This window comes from Kogia breviceps, chromosome 9 (genome assembly GCF_026419965.1).
Source record: "Kogia breviceps isolate mKogBre1 chromosome 9, mKogBre1 haplotype 1, whole genome shotgun sequence".
NCBI lineage: Eukaryota > Metazoa > Chordata > Mammalia > Artiodactyla > Physeteridae > Kogia > Kogia breviceps.
The window spans coordinates 40,506,677-40,524,209 of record NC_081318.1 but is presented as its reverse complement, the minus strand read 5'-3'; the positions used below and the strand labels follow the sequence as shown (position 1 = coordinate 40,524,209).

The window sequence follows — 17,533 nt, the reverse complement described above, 5'->3', positions numbered from 1 at the left end:
CCCAAAGGAAGATATTAGAGAAGAGACTGAGAAAAGAAAAAAATATATATTAAAGAACAACACGATAAATACATCTTGAGATAATTGTCCCTCCACCTTGCCCTCAACTATTGTTTTTCCTTTAGAAAAATTAATTATGAAAGCTTTATATCATATGAGGTTTTTGGGAATCAATCCTTGATATAAATAAGGATACACTGTACCTAAGTTATGGGTTAAGTTGTGTCCCCTCCAAAATGTGTTGGAGTCCTAGCCCCCAGGGCCTGTGAATGTGACCTTATTTGGAAATCGGGTCTTTGCAGATGATCAAATTAAGATGAGGTCATTAGGGCGGTCCATAATCCAGTATGACTGGTCCTTATAAGATGTGGAAATTTGGATGCACAGACAGATATGTGCAGAAGGAAGATGATGTGAAGACACAGGTAGAAAGCCATCTACAAGGCGAAGAGCTCCTGAGGGTAGCACAAGCTGGAGGAGAGGCGTGGGACAGACTGTCCCTCACAGCCCTTAGAAGGCAGCAACCCTGCTGACATCTTGTTCAGACTTCTGGCCTCCAGAACACTGAGATAATAAATTTCTGTTGTTTAAGCTACTCAGTTTGTGATACTTTGTTATGGCAGCCCTAGCAGACTAATGCACTGACTGACTTTTGTTTAAATAACTTATTTTTGAAAAGAGTGCAAAGGATCCCAAAGTTTTGGCCAACAGAGGAGCCTGAGGAATGCCTGCCTGTTAGGTTACCAGTCCCGAAGGGAGAAGGGAGAGCCTTTGCTTTCTCACCGTCATTTACATAAGTCCATCAGGTAAACTTCGAGGTTGATTGATTGTACAGCAAAAGGGAGACCTTTGATTCGGGTGAGGACACTGCAGGGCGATTTGGAGCATTGCCTGGATGACCAGGCGCAAGTTCCCGCTTACAACAGAGCTGGGGTACATTGGTGGGAACAATCAGGAAGGTTGAACTTTGCCTAAGGAGGTCCAAGGCAATGTCAATAACCTGCATTTTGGTCAAGAGCCAGGGGTGTACAGGTACAGAAGAGCATTGGCTATATGGAGAGGTGAGGGCAGCGGTGGGCAGGTTGAGGGAAAGAGTCAGAGCTGAGGCAGTGAAGGGGGTGCAATCAGATGTACCACAGTTTAAAGCGCCGCATAGAGCCAGTACCCCAAGGGGGATGAGGCTGGAGTTTTTGGTGGACAAAGACCAGGTTGGTGGGGACAGAAACAGAAGCCCTTCCCTCTGTGCTTGGCAAAGGTGACTGGCAGGGCCATCCCAGGTGGAAGGGAGGGGCCAAAGCAGCCTGGGCGGTCTGCACTGGGCAATTTTGGAGTAACGTGTCTAATCATTCACAAAGCAAAATGGTTTCTTGGGGTGATGCCTATTTCATACACAGGTTGGTGATTTGCAGATAAAACCAAGTGTCAGGGGGCTTCCCTGGTGGTGCAGTGGTTGAGAGTCTGCCTGCTAATGCAGGGAACACGGGTTCGAGCCCTGGTCTGGGAAGATCCCACATGCCGCGGAGCAAGTAGGCCCGTGCACCACAACTACTGAGCCCGCGCGTCTGGAGCCTGTGCTCCGCAACAAGAGAGGCCGCGATAGTGAGAGGCCCGCGCACCGCGATGAAGAGTGGTCCCCACATGCCACAACTAGAGAAAGCCCTTGCACAGAAACAAAGACCCAACACAGCAAAAATAAATAAATAAAATTAATAAACTCCTACCCCCAACATCTTCTTAAAAAAAAAAAAAAAACAAGTGTCAGTTAGGCTGCTGTGATTTCTGAAGCAAAAGTGTCTAATGAGGACTCTGTGTACAGAATATGAAAGAGAGTTCATCAAAGAGGTTGGTACACAGATGCATCTCCTAGTCTTGGAATGGCTTGGACGCCTTCTGATCCGCGGGCTCCAAGTCTGTGCTTCCATTTCTTCCATGGTCTGCATCCCTCCCTCAGTCAGCATATGAGCAAACATGGAGGCGAGCAGACCTGGTGGTGGGGAGGTAGGGGATTACGTATCTTTGGGGGAGGGTGGTCAAGACAACAATCACAATAATAGCAATGGGAATCACAGTAACGAATATTTCCTGAGGACTTTAGATGTGCCAGGCCCAGAATTAAGTACGCTGATTCTCACTGTAATCATGCAAGAAAACTATTATTATTCCTTCCCCATAGATGAGAAGCCAGTGTTTCCCAGACGTCAAATAAATGCTCTGTGTCACACAGATGGTAAGTAAACTATAATAATATATGGTATTATAGCAATATATAGTAAATAGAATCCGTGGCCTGGGTTTTCCTCACCACAACTCTCATAATAAAACAAGAGATTTGGGCTTCCCTGGTGGCGCAGTGGTTGAGAGTCCGCCTGCCGATGCAGGGGACGTGGGTTCGTGCCCCAGTCCGGGAATATCCCACATGCCGCGGAGCCGTGGCCGCTGAGCCTGCACGTCCGGAGCCTGTTCTCCGCGAAGGGAGAGGCCACAACAGTGAGAGGCCCGCGTACCGCAAAAAAAACCCCACAAGAGATTTGAGCCACATTAGTCCCTTGCCACAAGCTGTGACGGGTAGGGAGGGAGAGCTCACAGGACAGCTAGCTCTGTTTTTCCTAGAGAGGTCTAGTAAGTGGCTGTGGAATGAAATGAGAAGTGGGCGTAGTGTGTGTAAGTTTCAGGGGAGGGAAAGGGGCTTGCTATATAACGAAATTCAGATTTCCTCAGTATGCCCAGCAATACCCATCATTAGAAAAAGGTAAGGCAGGGGCAGTAACGGCAAAAGAAATTCATGGTTTGGTCTACTTGTTATTACTGTGAATTGCTATTCCTTCCTACAGAGTGAAATTCTGAGGTTATCAAGATGAAATTTCAGAAATGGTCTCTTTGCCCATTATGTATTGCAACTTGGAGAGCAACGTTTCCTTATCAAACACTGTTTCAGGGAGGTTGATCACATTTGAGTTCCTCTTTTGCTCCATTTTCAGCTGGCAAATGCTGGCCGAGCTTTGGTGGTATTTGTGCGTGCAGTCATAAGCTGTCATTTGGGTAATAAAGGGGAGGGAGTCTATCTTGAGAGTATGTTCTCCAACAGAGCCAGGAGCGTTCTGTGCAACTAGAATTACCTGAATTATTAAGCTTATAGCCGAGTTAGACTGTAGCACTTGGCTGAGGTCAAGGTGGGCTTGAGGGTGGCCTGCATGAGGGCATCTGAAGGCTAAGGTGGTGCAGTTGAGTGGAGGCCCAGAGGAATCTGGGCATGGGCTCCTTGCTTGGGCTGCAGAAATGATCCTGTGTCAGGCAGAGAGTCTGAAGGGCAGGGGAGGCTGGAAGGAATGGTGGGGACCTGGGCCAGTGTCCTCTGCAGAACCCACGACGCTGACTCTTCCTCTGGCCAGCCTGAGCCATTCTGTGCCCACCGTTAGTTCAATAGGCTGCTATATTAGTTTCCCAAGGCTGTTGTTAAAATGACCTGAAACTTGGTGGCTTATAACAAGAGACGTTTATTTTCTCATGTTTATTTTCTGGGGGCCAGGGGAGGATTCTCCCCTGCCTCTTCCAGCTGCTGGTGGCTGTCAGCCCTCCTTGGCCTCCTTGGCCTGCATCAACTCCAACCTCTGCCTCCATGGCCACAATCCCTTCTCCTCTTCCTGTGTCACCTCTCCCATCTCTCAAAAGGACACTGGATTTAGGACCCACCTGAGTAATCCCGGATGATTTCATCCCAAGATCTTTAACTTAATTACTTGTGCAAACACCCTTTTATGAAATAAGGGAACATTCACAGGTTCTAGGCATGAAGAAATGGAAAAGTCTTTTTGGGAACCACCATTCAACCCATCCTACGTGCCAAACGAGGGAACTGTGAGGACCTATATTTTTGTTGTTTTTTTAAACAAATGTTTCTTGGTCTCTGTGTCACACGTATTGCCTGGGCTTGAATTTTTGTGGGTGGCATTTAGTGGCAAAGGGAGCCAAACTTCAGGGTGTCTTTTAACCAAAGCTATGCTCCTAGGTGACCTGTAGGTGACTCTCCTCTCTCGGGAGCCTCCCAATCGAATACGCTGCAGCTCTTCCTCTTCCTGTGCCCTTCATCCCATGGTGGGCACATTAGGCTCAATAATTATTAAGAATGCAAGGGATGGGACTTCCCTCATGGTCCAGTGGTAAAGAATCTGCCTTCCAATGCAGGGGACACAAGTTCGATCCCTGGTCGGGGAACTAAAATCCCACATGCCACAACTAAGCCCATGTGCCACAACTACTGAGCTCATGGGCCTCAATGAGAGAGCCCACGTGTCGCAAACTACAGAGCCCATGTGCCCTGGAGCCTGCGTGCCACAACTAGAGAGGGCCCCGAGCACCACAACAAAGAGACCGCGTGCGTAACGAGAAGATCCCGCACGCCTCAACGAAGATCCCATGTGCCACAACTAAGACCCGGCACAGCCAAAAAAAGAGGAAAATAAATAAATATTTTAAAACAAAGAATGCAAGGGACTTCAGAAACCATCTAATTCGCGTGGGTTCAAGTGCTTAGCACAACTGTAACCGGCTCTACCCTAGACTCATGACAGATAATAATTACTTATCGTGACACCAGTCCAGCTGGAGCCTCAGACTTCTCAGACCGGCCCTCAGAGCAGCCACTGCCACAGGTTAGAGTTAGCATGTGAAGGGAAATCTCTTTGTGATCTCTGACCCAAAACTAGCCTCCTTTTCTGGATAAGGAAACTGAGACCCAAAGAGGAGGTGAGAATTGATAAAAGTGGTGCTCTACCCAAGAGCTTATTTCAACACTTCATATCCCATCTAAAAAAAAATCAGATTAACAACCCCTAGATTCTTAAATTATGATTTTTTTCATCTTCATTAACACCTAAGTGTTGACTTGATTTTCTTTTTATTTTTTTAACAGCTCCCTACCCCATGCAGACACATGGAACCTGTCACTCTACCAACTTGACTTATGACATACCGCACAGCCATTCTGCTCTGCACGTTTCAGGCCCCATCTGCTAACCCATATAAAAAGCAAAATTTATATTAAATAGTATTTTAGAAAAATTATCATGGCCTAAACTGAACATCATTTGTCAGGAAACAAAGCATATGTTGACAATTTTGTTTTGGATTCTTGGCTTGGGGCCATTTGAGTCCTAGGGAGGAGAGCCCCTCTTGGGGGGTCCCCATTGTCCCCTGCAGTGTTGTCCCTGACACCTCCTTTTCCCATGAGCAGTTCCCACCGTGAGGCTGAGTGGCTGAGATGCTGACCTCCTTAGAAATTCAAATTGGCCCTGTTAAGACCTATTGTTAGAAAAGAACAGCCCTAAAACATCACATTCAACTCAACTTCTCCAAATAGTTCTTGGGGATGCTACAGTCTGGGGGGAAATAGGCAGCATCAGCTTGGGAAGGGTTAAGAGAACAGGAGTGAACATATCGTGTTTGGAAAAAAAAAATGAAGCAATAAGGTTAGAATCAACGTTTAGGTTGGTTTATTTGCTTCTAAGGGACTAGTCCATTTGAAACATGGGATGAAGGGACACTGAAGGGGGTTTGGGGTAGAAGGGACTGCAGTTTTCAGTGACTGAAGGGCCATGTACCATAATATTCCATATTAGCTGCACAACAACCCTCTGGGATAGCTGTTCTTGCTTCCACTCGACAGAGCAGGAAACAAAGGGTGGGAAAGTTTGTTATTTGCCCAGCATCAGTTAGTAAATGGCAAGTGAAGTAATGGATTTTCAGTGTTTTTTTCTAATTAAGTAAGGTATACCAAGAAGAATCTGTAATAATTCCTCCGGCTGTTTTCCTTCTTGAATATGCATTTCCCTAGAAAAAGAATCTAGGAGTAAATGAGATAGGAGCAATCATTAAAAGGAGGAGTCGAGGAAGGCATCATCGCAGGCGGAGAGCTGAGATGGAGTACAAGATACAAGAGGACAAATTACATGATGATGTGTATTTCCTTTGTACATCCCAAACTGGAGCTTATTGAATTCCTGAAGTCCTTCTCGAGTGCTCTTCTGCTAATCTGAATTTTGCAGACCTCAACAGCATTGTTTGTTACATTTTTATCATATTTTGAGTGACTATTAGGGCCACCATACTAGGTGCTTGGCAATAGCTAAGACTGATATCTCATTTAACCCTCACAATAACCTGGGGTGGATGGAGTAGGTACTGTCATTTCCATTCTACAGATTAGGAAATGAATGCAGAAGGTTACATAGTTTGCCCCAAGTCCCAATCCTAGGGCAGAGTGGGATTTACCTCCAAGGTTATGACTCTCCAGTGTGTTCTAGGTAACATTCTCTGGTTTGAAACTCTGCTGAAGGCAAGAAGAGTGGCTTGGTTTTCATTTGTTAGTTTCCCTTTAATTGGGGAAGACTGTATCATCAATGAGTCCCTTTCTTTGTTCCCTGCTGCTTTTGTCCCTTTAATATCTACAGTCCTGGCTCATTCCATTTTGGTTTGTATTTCAACCAACTGAAACCTAATCCCTGATACTCTTAGCTGAGACAGAGCATCAAATATTAATCCTCCAGGGAAAGTGTTTTAAAAACGAGACTCTGGAAGGGCAAAAGGTCTTTAAGACTCAGATGCTTTACTAACAGAAACTGAAGCAGGCTGACAGGGAAGATGCTTTTGAGAGGAGAGATCTCAGAGCTTCAGAAACAGGTAGAGAAAAAGGTGTGGCTTATGGACATGCAGCACTGACACCACTTGGGAGCTTGTCAGAAATGCAGCATGTGGGGTCTGCGCTTTCACAAGATCCCCAGGTGATTTGGGAGTACATGCATTACAGTTTGAGAAGCACTGGTCTAATCCACACTCTGACTTCTTTGAACTCAGGCAATGGACTGAGTTCAGAGCTGGAACTGAAAGATAAGCTTGAACCATCTTTTTCAGGTGATCAGGCTGAGAGGGAACTTCAGGCATGAGTAGAGAAAATCAGATGGGGGCCTACAAGAGCTGGCAGTTCGTTGGGAAACACAGTTGACCAATTCAAAACCAAATAAATGGGCCAACCTCATCGTGTTGTGGCTGAGTTAGCAAAAATCTACCCGTCAAACCCAGTCCAAAGTGTTTTAGCTTTAGATAAGCAATATCTAGCTAGCTCATCTAGCATTCAGGGCAAATGTAAAATAGGCTAAAGTTTGTATTAACAGTTGGAGAGATGGTCAGATCCCTTTTCCTCTGGGAACCAGTGCATTCATTTCTCTCACAGCTCAGTTCATGAATTAACTATTTCCCCTGGAACTGAAACTGGAAGAATTTCTCTGAGCAAAAAGCAATTTCGTTCCCCTCTGATATTTTTCTAAATGCGGGTTAGCTTGAAGCTGCCCTGCTCTTCAGAAATGCTCTAAGCTGACCTGTTCCTCTCTTTCCACAATGTCATCTCACAGATAAATCAGAGCCTAAGAATCAGCAGAAAAAGCAGCCCCAGAACTTGGCATTTTCTCAGTTTATCACACTGAGTTTTTGGTAAGTCTTTTAAACTTTAAGTGTTTAAAATTTTCCCTAATATAATATCATTTACCTCACCATCTTCTCCAGCGGTGGAGGTTAATGAGATGATGCAGTGGCTTTGATCTCATGGGGAGAAAAAGAAGCCTATAAATTTATCACACACAATGACTAGGTATAGACAAGATTTTTAAAATAGAGGATAAATCATTAACACAATTACAAAGCCACATTAACATGCTGCCACTAGGCTGGTCCTATTTACAGGTGTGGCCATCAGAGTTATTCCTATGAATGAGGGTTCTGGCTCTAACACAGATGATGCTTTTATTCTCCCTGGGGCACACCTTGTCACATGTCCCCATTGCCTTCTGAATTACTTCCCAAAACTTCAATTTTTGTGTTTTGACCTTTGCTCACCTTTTCAAGCTCAATTTTTATCACTGCCTATCTCTCTTTTTGCTGTAAAGCCATTTTTCTATTCTCATCTAACACACCAGGCTTTCTCTCTCTCTCTCTCAGGGCACTTTCTTATGACATTTACTGTTCTTTTTGCTCAGAATACTCTTCTCCCATCTTCCCAATATCATCACCTGGCTAGTCCTCATGGCCCCTTAGGTCTCTGTTGCCTCCTCTGGGAAGCCTCTCAGGGTCTTCCAAGCCTGGGCAGAGAGGGTCTCACGTGGCCCCATTGCATCATGTGCTTAAATCTTGCTAGTAATTCCCTGCTTATGCATCTTTCTCTTCCCCTAGACCAGTGGTTCTCAGCCTTGGTGGCACACTTAGAATCACCTGGGGACATGTGAAAACTCCAGATATCCAGATCACACCCCAGACTAATGAAATTACAATCTCTGGGGGTGGGATTCAGGTATCAGCTCTCCTGGTGATTCCAAGGTACAAGTCAGTTTGAGAACCACTGTACTAGGCTGTAAACTCTGGAGAGTGGGGAGAGTCACAACAATTACCGTAATGCTTGATACATGATTGGCACTCAATAGAACTTGTTGAATGAAAGAGTGAATGAGGTGTCGGGGCCTCAGCTTTGCAGATCCTGGACTTTGTTTCCTAGGTCACCACTGGAGGATCAGGTTGTTAGGTACCTGAGGCCCTGAGATTCATCTTCGACAGAAACCAATTAATTTTATTTTCAGGAAATGCAACCAAGTTAACCAGATGCTTTTATCACCCTTCCTCCCCTGTTCTTGGTCATTAGCTCATTCTTTTCCCAGTAAGAAGGCCTCCTTAGAAAGCCAGATTAAGATTAGATAAGAAAAGGGAAGGAAGCTGAAGGTCTTACAGGATGTTTTTATTTGGCTCTGATGCTGATAAACATCAACTTTCTACTATAAAGATCCCACGGATATTCTGGGTATTTGATATAATTTATCTGAAAGGGCTTTGAAAACTATAAAACATCTTCGTTGTTATTATTATTGCATTTCACTTAATTCCCATAACAAATATTCAGAGGGTCTTTATGATTGCACTAGATTATAGGAATATAAAACGGAAAAAGGGCCATTGCTGCTCCTGTGGAGAGAGCATGCTAAAGTATTCCTCCGAAAGGGTCATTGACACCCATATAAATCCAGGAACTCAGAGAAAGGAGTGCTATCCAGCTGTGGCTTCCCCTGGAAGGTGAGTACTGTAAGAGGAGAAGCCATCCTACTTACTTACGTGCATTTCCTCAAGGCCTCACACAATTCCTGGCACATAGTAATTATATCAATTATCAAGGTAAATAATGGGCCATTTGGTAATTAGGATTCTTTTTTTTTTGTGGTACGCGGGCCTCTCACTGTTGTGGCCTCTCCCATTGCGGAGCACAGGCTCCGGACGCGCAGGCTCAGCGGCCATGGCTCACGGGCCCAGCCGCTCCGCGGCACGTGGGATCTTCCCAGACTGGGGCACGAACCCGCGTCCCCTGCATCGGCAGGCGGATTCTCAACCACTGCGCCACCAGGGAAGCCCCGGTAATTAGGATTCTTTGAGTTCCAGGTATTAGAAAACCAAATAGACTCATCTAAGCATAAAAAGATACATTGGACGGATCAGGGTAGTTCAGAAAGTCAAAACCAGTATCAGAAAAATACCACAACCTAAAAACAGAGCCTCAGGAAGGCTGTACCCATGGCTTTTCTAAGGACTTTTGTCACTGGAACCTCGGGCCCCCTCAGTGTCCCTCACCTCTGCTTCTTTTGTTTGTGTCAGGTTCCTTCTCTCCTCCTGCAGGTGGGCTTGGGACAGGCATTAGGCCCAGGCGCAGCTGATGGCTCTGGACTCACACATTCCCAATCTTACCTCCAGAGTGGAAAGGGCTGTCTCTGGCGAGCTCAAGCTACACAATTCCATGGGAAGGGCTCTGATTGCCCAGGATGAAGATGTGGCCCAGACTAGTCACTGAGGCAGAGTATGTGTGTCCACCTGTAAGAGGACCAGGGTGTATGGTCCTCAAGGAAGGCAGATGTTCTTCTCAGAACAGTACCACTCGCTGGCATGTGGTTGTTACAGGAGACCCCCAAGTCCATCAGATAATGTTTCCCAATTATGAGAAACAGGATTAACAGGCTGAGGCTATTAGTTGCAGATTTTTAGGAAAGGAACAAGGAGTTCTACTTGCCACTCTATAGGCAATTACAATTACAATGAAGGCGAATATAACTTTTGCAAACCCTAGACTAAAATTCCATCTGTTTAGAAATCATGCTTACTTGCTTTTATGTTTCTACCAAAATTAGGATGACATTTACCCCATATTGTCCCAAATCTGGTAAGATAAGTTATGATCATACCTTTGGGCCTGGATGCAATAGCAAGAGGGTAGAGATGGCTAGAGGCTACCCTGCCCTGGAAAGGGTCATGCTGGTTGCTCACAGCATTTTGGTTGCTTCGGGGGCCATCACCAACTGCTTGGGGCTCCCTGCAGGTCTGCAGCTGAAGAAGCCCTCCTTTATCCAGGAGTGCAGGTGCTATTTAAATATCACCTGGTACTTCATTTAATAGGGGATTGGAGAGTGAGACCTTGAACAAGTTTCTATTTCTTATTGTCCTGAAATTTCCATTTTAATGCAAGCAAACGACTCCAACATGCTCTTGCTCAGAACAAAGAGGCATTTGGCTGGTCTTAGACCAGTAATATTTCCGTGGTTCTTTCTGATGGTTCAAAGTTCCAGAAGCAAGGCAGAGAGTGCACTCCACTCAAAGTGGAGGATTGGAATAAGACTCTGGGAAGAGACGTCAACTCCCAGTGCGAGTTGGGATATTGGAGGAAGAAACGACGGGGAAAGGATGATGTTCCTCAAGGTTTTCATGTGACCTTTGGAAATTGGGACTGGCAAAAATGATATGAAGGCAGAGGTCACTGAATCCTGCTCATATGAAGCCAAACAGATTAGATGGAGTGGGGACAATGCACAGAAAGCAGATTTTCCAGGATCAGGGTAGATTCAGAACAGGTCCAGGACCCTGGCATAGGAAGTACAAAGTCAGGCCCCCAAAAGGAGTTGAGATCCAGGTCAAAAAGTCTGAACAGAATTGAAGAGACTGAATAGAGCTGTTGTGGGAGGGCTGAGTCAAGAATACCAATGATGGTTGGGCAGATCACTGGGCTGGGGAAAGGGGGTGGGGATAGTCTTCTTTACATTGTCTCAATTGTCCTGTCGCCGGCTAGTGACCCAGGAAGATACGATGACAGTAGCATTCCTAGAGCTCATTTTAAAGAGGACTGCCTTTCTTCAGCAGGCCAAATAGACAAAGTTCCCATACAAATTGCTACTGAGTGTTTGCCACATTTTAAATAGGGTTCTTAAAAAAAAATAGGGTTCTTCGGTGAAGCCACAGTTCAGGGTAGCAACAAGTTTTCTAATTGCTATTTAAACAAACACTGCATCTATGCTTTTGCCCTCTGCTAATATGATTGCTCTCGGGGGCAAATGATTTTTTGCTTAACCAAATGAATTAATAGATTTGTGGCTCTATTGAGTGTAGCTCTCCCTCCTACCACTCACATAGACACAGGGTTTGAAGGCAGGGGACAGAATATAGAGAGGACTGAGTGGCGTTGCATAAGAAATTGAGTTGAATTCAGAGTTTGTGTGGACAGAGAGAGGGAGGGGGTGGAGGAGGAAAGGGAATCAGCTGAGTGCGTGATGGGAGGCTGGGCCTTGAGGAGAAAAGAAAAGCAGCAAAAAACCTTAGGCTGGCCCTCCTGGTAGTAGGACTGGCCAGGGGACTTCTAGAAACAGCAATGGCCACCTTTCAGTTGTCTTACTTAATTGAAAATATGACTTCAAGAGTAGGATATTAAAGTGCATTACTCATTTTAAAACCATAAAGGAAAATGGTGTTTATAAGTTTGATTGAAAAATATTCCATTTTTTGGGTGGAAGACCTAAATAGACATTTCTCCAAAGAAGACATACATACAGATGGCCAAGAAGCACATGAAAAGATTTTCAACATCACTAATTATTAGAGAAATGCAAATCAAAACTACAATGAGGTATCACTTCACACCGGTCAGAATGTCCATCATCAAAAAATCTACAAACAATAAATGCTGGAGAGGGTGTGGAGAAAACGGAACCCTCTTGCACTGTTGATGGGAATGTAAATTGGTACAGCCACTATGGAGAACAGTATGGAGGTTCCTTAAAAAACTAAAAATAAAACTACCATATGACCCGGCAATCCCACTCCTGGGCATATATCCAGAGAAAACCTTAATTTGAAAGGATGCATGCACCCTGATATTCACTGCAGCACTATTTACAATAGCCAAGACACGGAAGCAACCTAAATGTCCATCGACAGAGGAATGGATAAAGAAGATGTGGTTCATATATACAATAGAATATTACTCAGGCATTTAAAAAGGAATGAAATAGTGACATTTGCAGAGACGTGGATGGACCTAGAGATTGTCATACAGAGGGAAGTCAGAAAGAGAAAAACAAATATTGTATAATATCGCTTATATGTGGAATCTAGAAAAATGATAGAGATTAACTTATTTGCAAAGCAGAAACAGAGTCACAGATGTAGAGAACAAACTTATGGTTACCAAGGGGGTAAGGAGGGTGGGATGGATTGGGAGATTGGGACTGACATATATACACTACTGTGTATAAAATAGATAACCAATGAGAACTTACTGTATAGCACAGGGAACTCTACTCAAAGCTCTGCGGTGACCTAAATGGGAAGAAAATCCAAAAAATATTGGATATATGTATATAAATATGACTGATTCACTTTCCTGTACAGCAAGAAACTAACACAACATTGTAAAGCAACTACACTCCAATAAAAATTAATTTAAAAAAGAAAAATATTCCATTTTCATCTATTCTTTTTTTTTTTTTTGGCGGTACACGGGCCTCTCACTGTTGTGGCCTCTCCCGTTGCGGAGCACAGGCTCAGCGGCCATGGCTCACGGGCCCAGCTGCTCTGCTGCGTGTGGGATTCTCCCGGACCAGGGCATGAACCCGTGTCCCCTGCATTGACAGGCGGAGTCTCAACCACTGCACCACCAGGGAAGCCCTTCATGTATTCTTTTGATGCTCTGTAACGTAAGCCCTGCCCCCAACCATTGCCCCAGGATCTTTTGTCAAAGTGATTGCACACACTTGCCTTGTGTAGGGAGTTTTGTGGGAATCAAGGAAGAAGGGGTCATATTCCATGTTTGGTCTGTGTCAGGTGTAGAGAAGGGAGCATCAGCAAACCTGAGGAGAGAATGATGAGAGGATGTGGCAGGTGCAGGAAGTCACAGCAAGCAACGCCTGGGAGAAATATGGAAGTGTGGCAATTTCCCACTCACTGGGCAAGGGCCTTCATGAACTTTTTTCTTGCTCTTTATTATTTTTAAAAGATATTTCAACCTTTTATATTAAATCAAAAGTTTCAACATCCTGAAATGTTGAAAGAATAGCACTCTGACTTCCTTAAGCCCACTACATGGAGTCAAGGATTATTAACATTTAGCCACAATTGCTTTATTTCTCTTTTTCTATGTATGTTTTAAATTTTTATTATTCACCTTATTTTTGTAGGAGCCATTGGCATATAAGGTGCAGGGCATCATGACAGCTGAACTCTATAGACTGAAGCATATATTTCCTAAATAGAAGCCACTGTCACTTAAATATTAAAAGGCAGGGTCATCCCTAAAAGCTGAGGAACTTGGAAATCACTGGTGGTTGGCATCTTAGTTACAAAGCAAGGGACAGAGAAAAGGCCTCCACCGCACCTCTCAGGGAGTCTGGCCCCAGCGTAGGTGAAGCAACATGGGGAGATAACCCTCCCACACCTTCCCATGTCCGCTCCCAGCAGGTTTACTTTGTAATGTGAAAATGGCTTCCCAGAGAGATTCATCCTTGTCTCAGCATCACCCTGTCTCTCTCTCTCTTCCTTTTCTTCTCCCCATGGCTATTTTCTCATGTTCTCTTTTCTTGAGTCTGTTTCTTACTCTGTGGAGCGTCTCCTTGTCACTGCCATCCCAGGCTGGGTCCAACTTGGGCATCCCGAATCTTAGAGGGCAGATGTGTTTTGGGGGAGGGAAGAGTGAGGGAAGTGTAGCAGGGGAGCAGAGGAAGTGGTGCTTGGGAGGAAAAAAAAGGTCTTGGATGCCATTGAGCCCAGCACAGCCCCTGGCCCTCACTTGGGTGCAGGCTGTCTTGGACACACCCTTTCTCTCCCCGTGTCTATCTCTTCTCTGTCTTTCTTTCTGGCTGTCTCTGTCAGGTCTTTATATCTGCCTGTCTGTCCAGTCTACCTCCTCTCTTTACCATTTTTTTTTCTTCCTCATGTTCAAATGATGCTGAACTTGCAGAAGGCTGTTGAAGCAGGGACAGGATATGACCCTCAGCAGCCTCTGCTCTTTTGTTCAGGATGTTTGTGTCCAGACAACATCTGAGAAGTGTTTTGGTGCCTTTTAAAGGAAGGCAGCATGTGGCTGTGAAGAATAATGTTGGAAATAATTAATAAGGAGAAAGGCATAAACAACTTTGTAATTTTATGTTTGTTTCCTTTTGGGTGTAAGTACTCATGGAATACATAGGTGTCATTTCAACGGGCAGGATGCTTTCTTTACCACGCTGCTCTCTGTCTCCCTGTGGCCTTCCCAGGAGGATGGAATCTCCTCTGTGCCAATTAAGGAATTAAGGAAGACAAAGGCACTGTATTTCTAGAGTCCTGCAGAGCAGGTCTGCTAGCCATCAACCTGAGGGCTGTGCAGACAGCCCCCTAGGGTCTGCTGGAGCTGTACAAGGACAATTTATCAAGAAACTGGTAGTTCAAATGGCATCTAAGCAGGTGCATCTCCCAGTAACGTGCCTTTCAAGCCCATAGTTCACCTCAGAACACCCAGGCCTCTGGTTATTGTTACACTGGACGTGGCTGGCACCCAGGCACAGCTGCTGAGCTGAGGCATATGAAAGAAAATCAATGGGACTTTTTCTATCCAGCATCGTTTCATCCTTCAAATTGGGTCTAACATAAACACATAATCTGGTTGGGCAGGCAAGTTCTTAATCAGGTACCGGAAGTAACAGGAGCCACTTACAAGACAGCCATGCTGGGTTTGCTACCTTTCAATTTTGTGTTAATCATTAAAATGTGATTTTCCCATTTTCCAGGAGAAACCTCCCAAGGATATTAAGGTTAGCTGCAAATAAAGTTACAGACCCATCATCTTTAAATTCAATGTAACTGATATTTATTCGAAGCCAGTTCTGTGCCCTGCGTTGTGCTGGGTCTGTAGAGAGATGCTCAGTTGGCTGAAGATAACCTCAGACATGAGACAGGTGACAGAAGCCCAGGGAGAGTGACAAGAATTGGGAAGGGAATTGGGAAGCCCTCCTACAGCAGGTGGGATGGTAGGAGCAGAGACACAAAGAACACAAAGGACTTTGGTGGGTGGGAAGGGGACGTCCAGAGGGAGACAGCCAACAACATGAAATGCTGCAGACTAGAGCTGTTCCTGGAAGTGGAAAGTAAGATCAGATCAATAGTCGAGCTGTTGGGTGGGAGTCTGTGAAAGCCTTTCTGGGGGTTTGGGTGTTTTCATCGTGTCATGGGAAACCATTAAAACTTCCTCTGCTTTTTGACATCAGCATGAACTGAGTTTATGTGGAGGGCTGACTTTTGGAAATGGGAATTTTGTTGTATGCTTACACTTTAGCAGAAAATGCAGAGCTTTGAGGTCAGAGAGACTTGGGTTCAAATCTGAAACTGAACATTCAAAGAGAAATGAAATAACCCTGAGGACTGGGCTGTCCCTCCCTCCCTCCTCACCTCCCTTCTCTGCTAACAGACTTAACTTTCTGAGTTGTGTTTTTCTGCAGTTTGGTCAGATAATACTTACCCCACGTGAAGTCATCAAGTGTCTAACATGAACTCACTTAACCGGGAGCCCAGTCAATCATTCCCAGATACATTGTTTACCTTAACCATGTGTGTTTGTCAAAAGGCCAACTTTTCAATCTTCTCATTCAGTTCCTTCCCTGGGTTTCAGTTATCCTGGATGGACTCAAGTACCTCTTGCTTTATCAATCTTTTCCTAATGATTCTAATTAATAGTACACACTTGATGTAAGGGGTGTGTGTGTGTGTGTGTGTGTGTACATGGGATGCAAAGGGAGTTTGTGAGCAATGGTGAAGCGAGACAGAGTTGTCCAGGCAACACTGTGCCTGCTGCCAAGCACTACCAGATTGCCTGGCCATTGCCACAGTGGATTTAACTCTGGTGCTTGTTCCAGGCCCTTCTTTGCTGCAGATACTCTTTAAACCAAACATTCTAAATAAAGCCTTGGTAGGTAGGCAGCCACCTGGATGAAATTTTTCATTTCAAATCTGAAAATAAGGGATTTCCCTGGTGGTGCAGTGGTTAAGAATCTGCCTGCCAATGCTGGGGACACAGGTTCAATCCCTGCTCCGGGAAGATGCCACATGCTGCAGAGCAACTAAGCCTGTGCGCCACAACTACTGAGCCTGAGCTCTAGAGCCCGAGAGCCACAACTACTGAAGCCCGCGCACCTAGAGCCCGTGGCTCCGCAACAAGAGAAGCCACCGCAATGAGAAGCCCGTGCACTGCAACGAAGAGTAGCCCCTGCTCGCTGCAGCTAGAGAAAGCCCGCGCCCAGCAACAAGGACCCAATGCAGCCAAAAATAAATAAATAAATTTATTTTTTAAAAATTAAAAAAATTTTAAAAATCTGAAAATAAGATGCATTGCAGTATCAACCGCAGAAGCAGAAGACTTTCTAACTGAATTTTAAAATTCTGGCCAGGTCAGGTCTAATAAGTTTTTTGCCTCAAGCATTTGGCAGGGAAAATGTGTCAGTGTGAGCTCAGGCAGGGCAGGCATTTCACAGATTTACCAGGGACCACAGTGTCGAGGTTTGGAAGGTGTGGATGTCTCACCCCAGAGAAGCTCCTGTGACCATGCTCCTTTTCTTCAGGGCGCTCACCTTGGCTTGTAATTATACACTCATCAGTGTGATTTCATCTTCCTCCAAGACCGCGAGCTCCGAGAGAACAGAGACTCTGTCTAGCAGAGTGCCTGGCACACAAAAGACTTTCCATCATGGGAAGGAAGAAAATGGATATTCGCTCACTATGTATATATTTATGAGTTCGTGCCAACTGAATGCTAAGTAGACAACAAGTACATCATTATCAAATGGAGCTGGGGAAGAACATTAATGTTTGTGTAATTTGGATTTGTAAATGTTATATCAAGCCCTAATTAGCTTTTCTCCTCCAAATTGATATTCTAAATAAAAATCCCTTTATTTGGATTTTGAGTTTGTTTGCCCTGGTGCTCCAATAACAATCTTGCATGCAATTAAGATATGCACATACAGTAAAAGAACAGGGCTGTGGATTTTAATATTTTTCAAGATATTAAGCAGAGGTAGCTGCCCTTTTAAAAAACAAAATATTTAATTATTGCAAACATCTATTTCTCAGCTGTAGCACAGTTAAAGGTTTTTTGTAGAAGGAAATGAAATACGAAGGTAAGCGTGAATTGACCAAGAATCACTCAGAAACCAAAGAAAACTAAATG

The 17,533-nt window shown here is 44.7% G+C and overlaps 1 protein-coding gene across 3 annotated transcripts in view; it reads right to left on the bottom strand.

The window, feature by feature from the left end:
* Window positions 1-17,533, bottom strand: part of ELMO1 (engulfment and cell motility 1) — an 803,227-nt gene that overhangs the window by 664,912 nt on the left and 120,782 nt on the right. For 2 of the 3 annotated variants that reach the window (XM_067042327.1, XM_067042330.1), the window contains exon 1: window positions 12,621-12,655. The exons of the other annotated variant lie outside the window; for it this stretch is intronic. The gene's annotated coding sequence lies outside the window, so the exon portion shown is untranslated. Of the gene's footprint in view, window positions 1-12,620; window positions 12,656-17,533 lie in introns of those variants that run through there. 3 annotated transcript variants of the gene reach the window in all.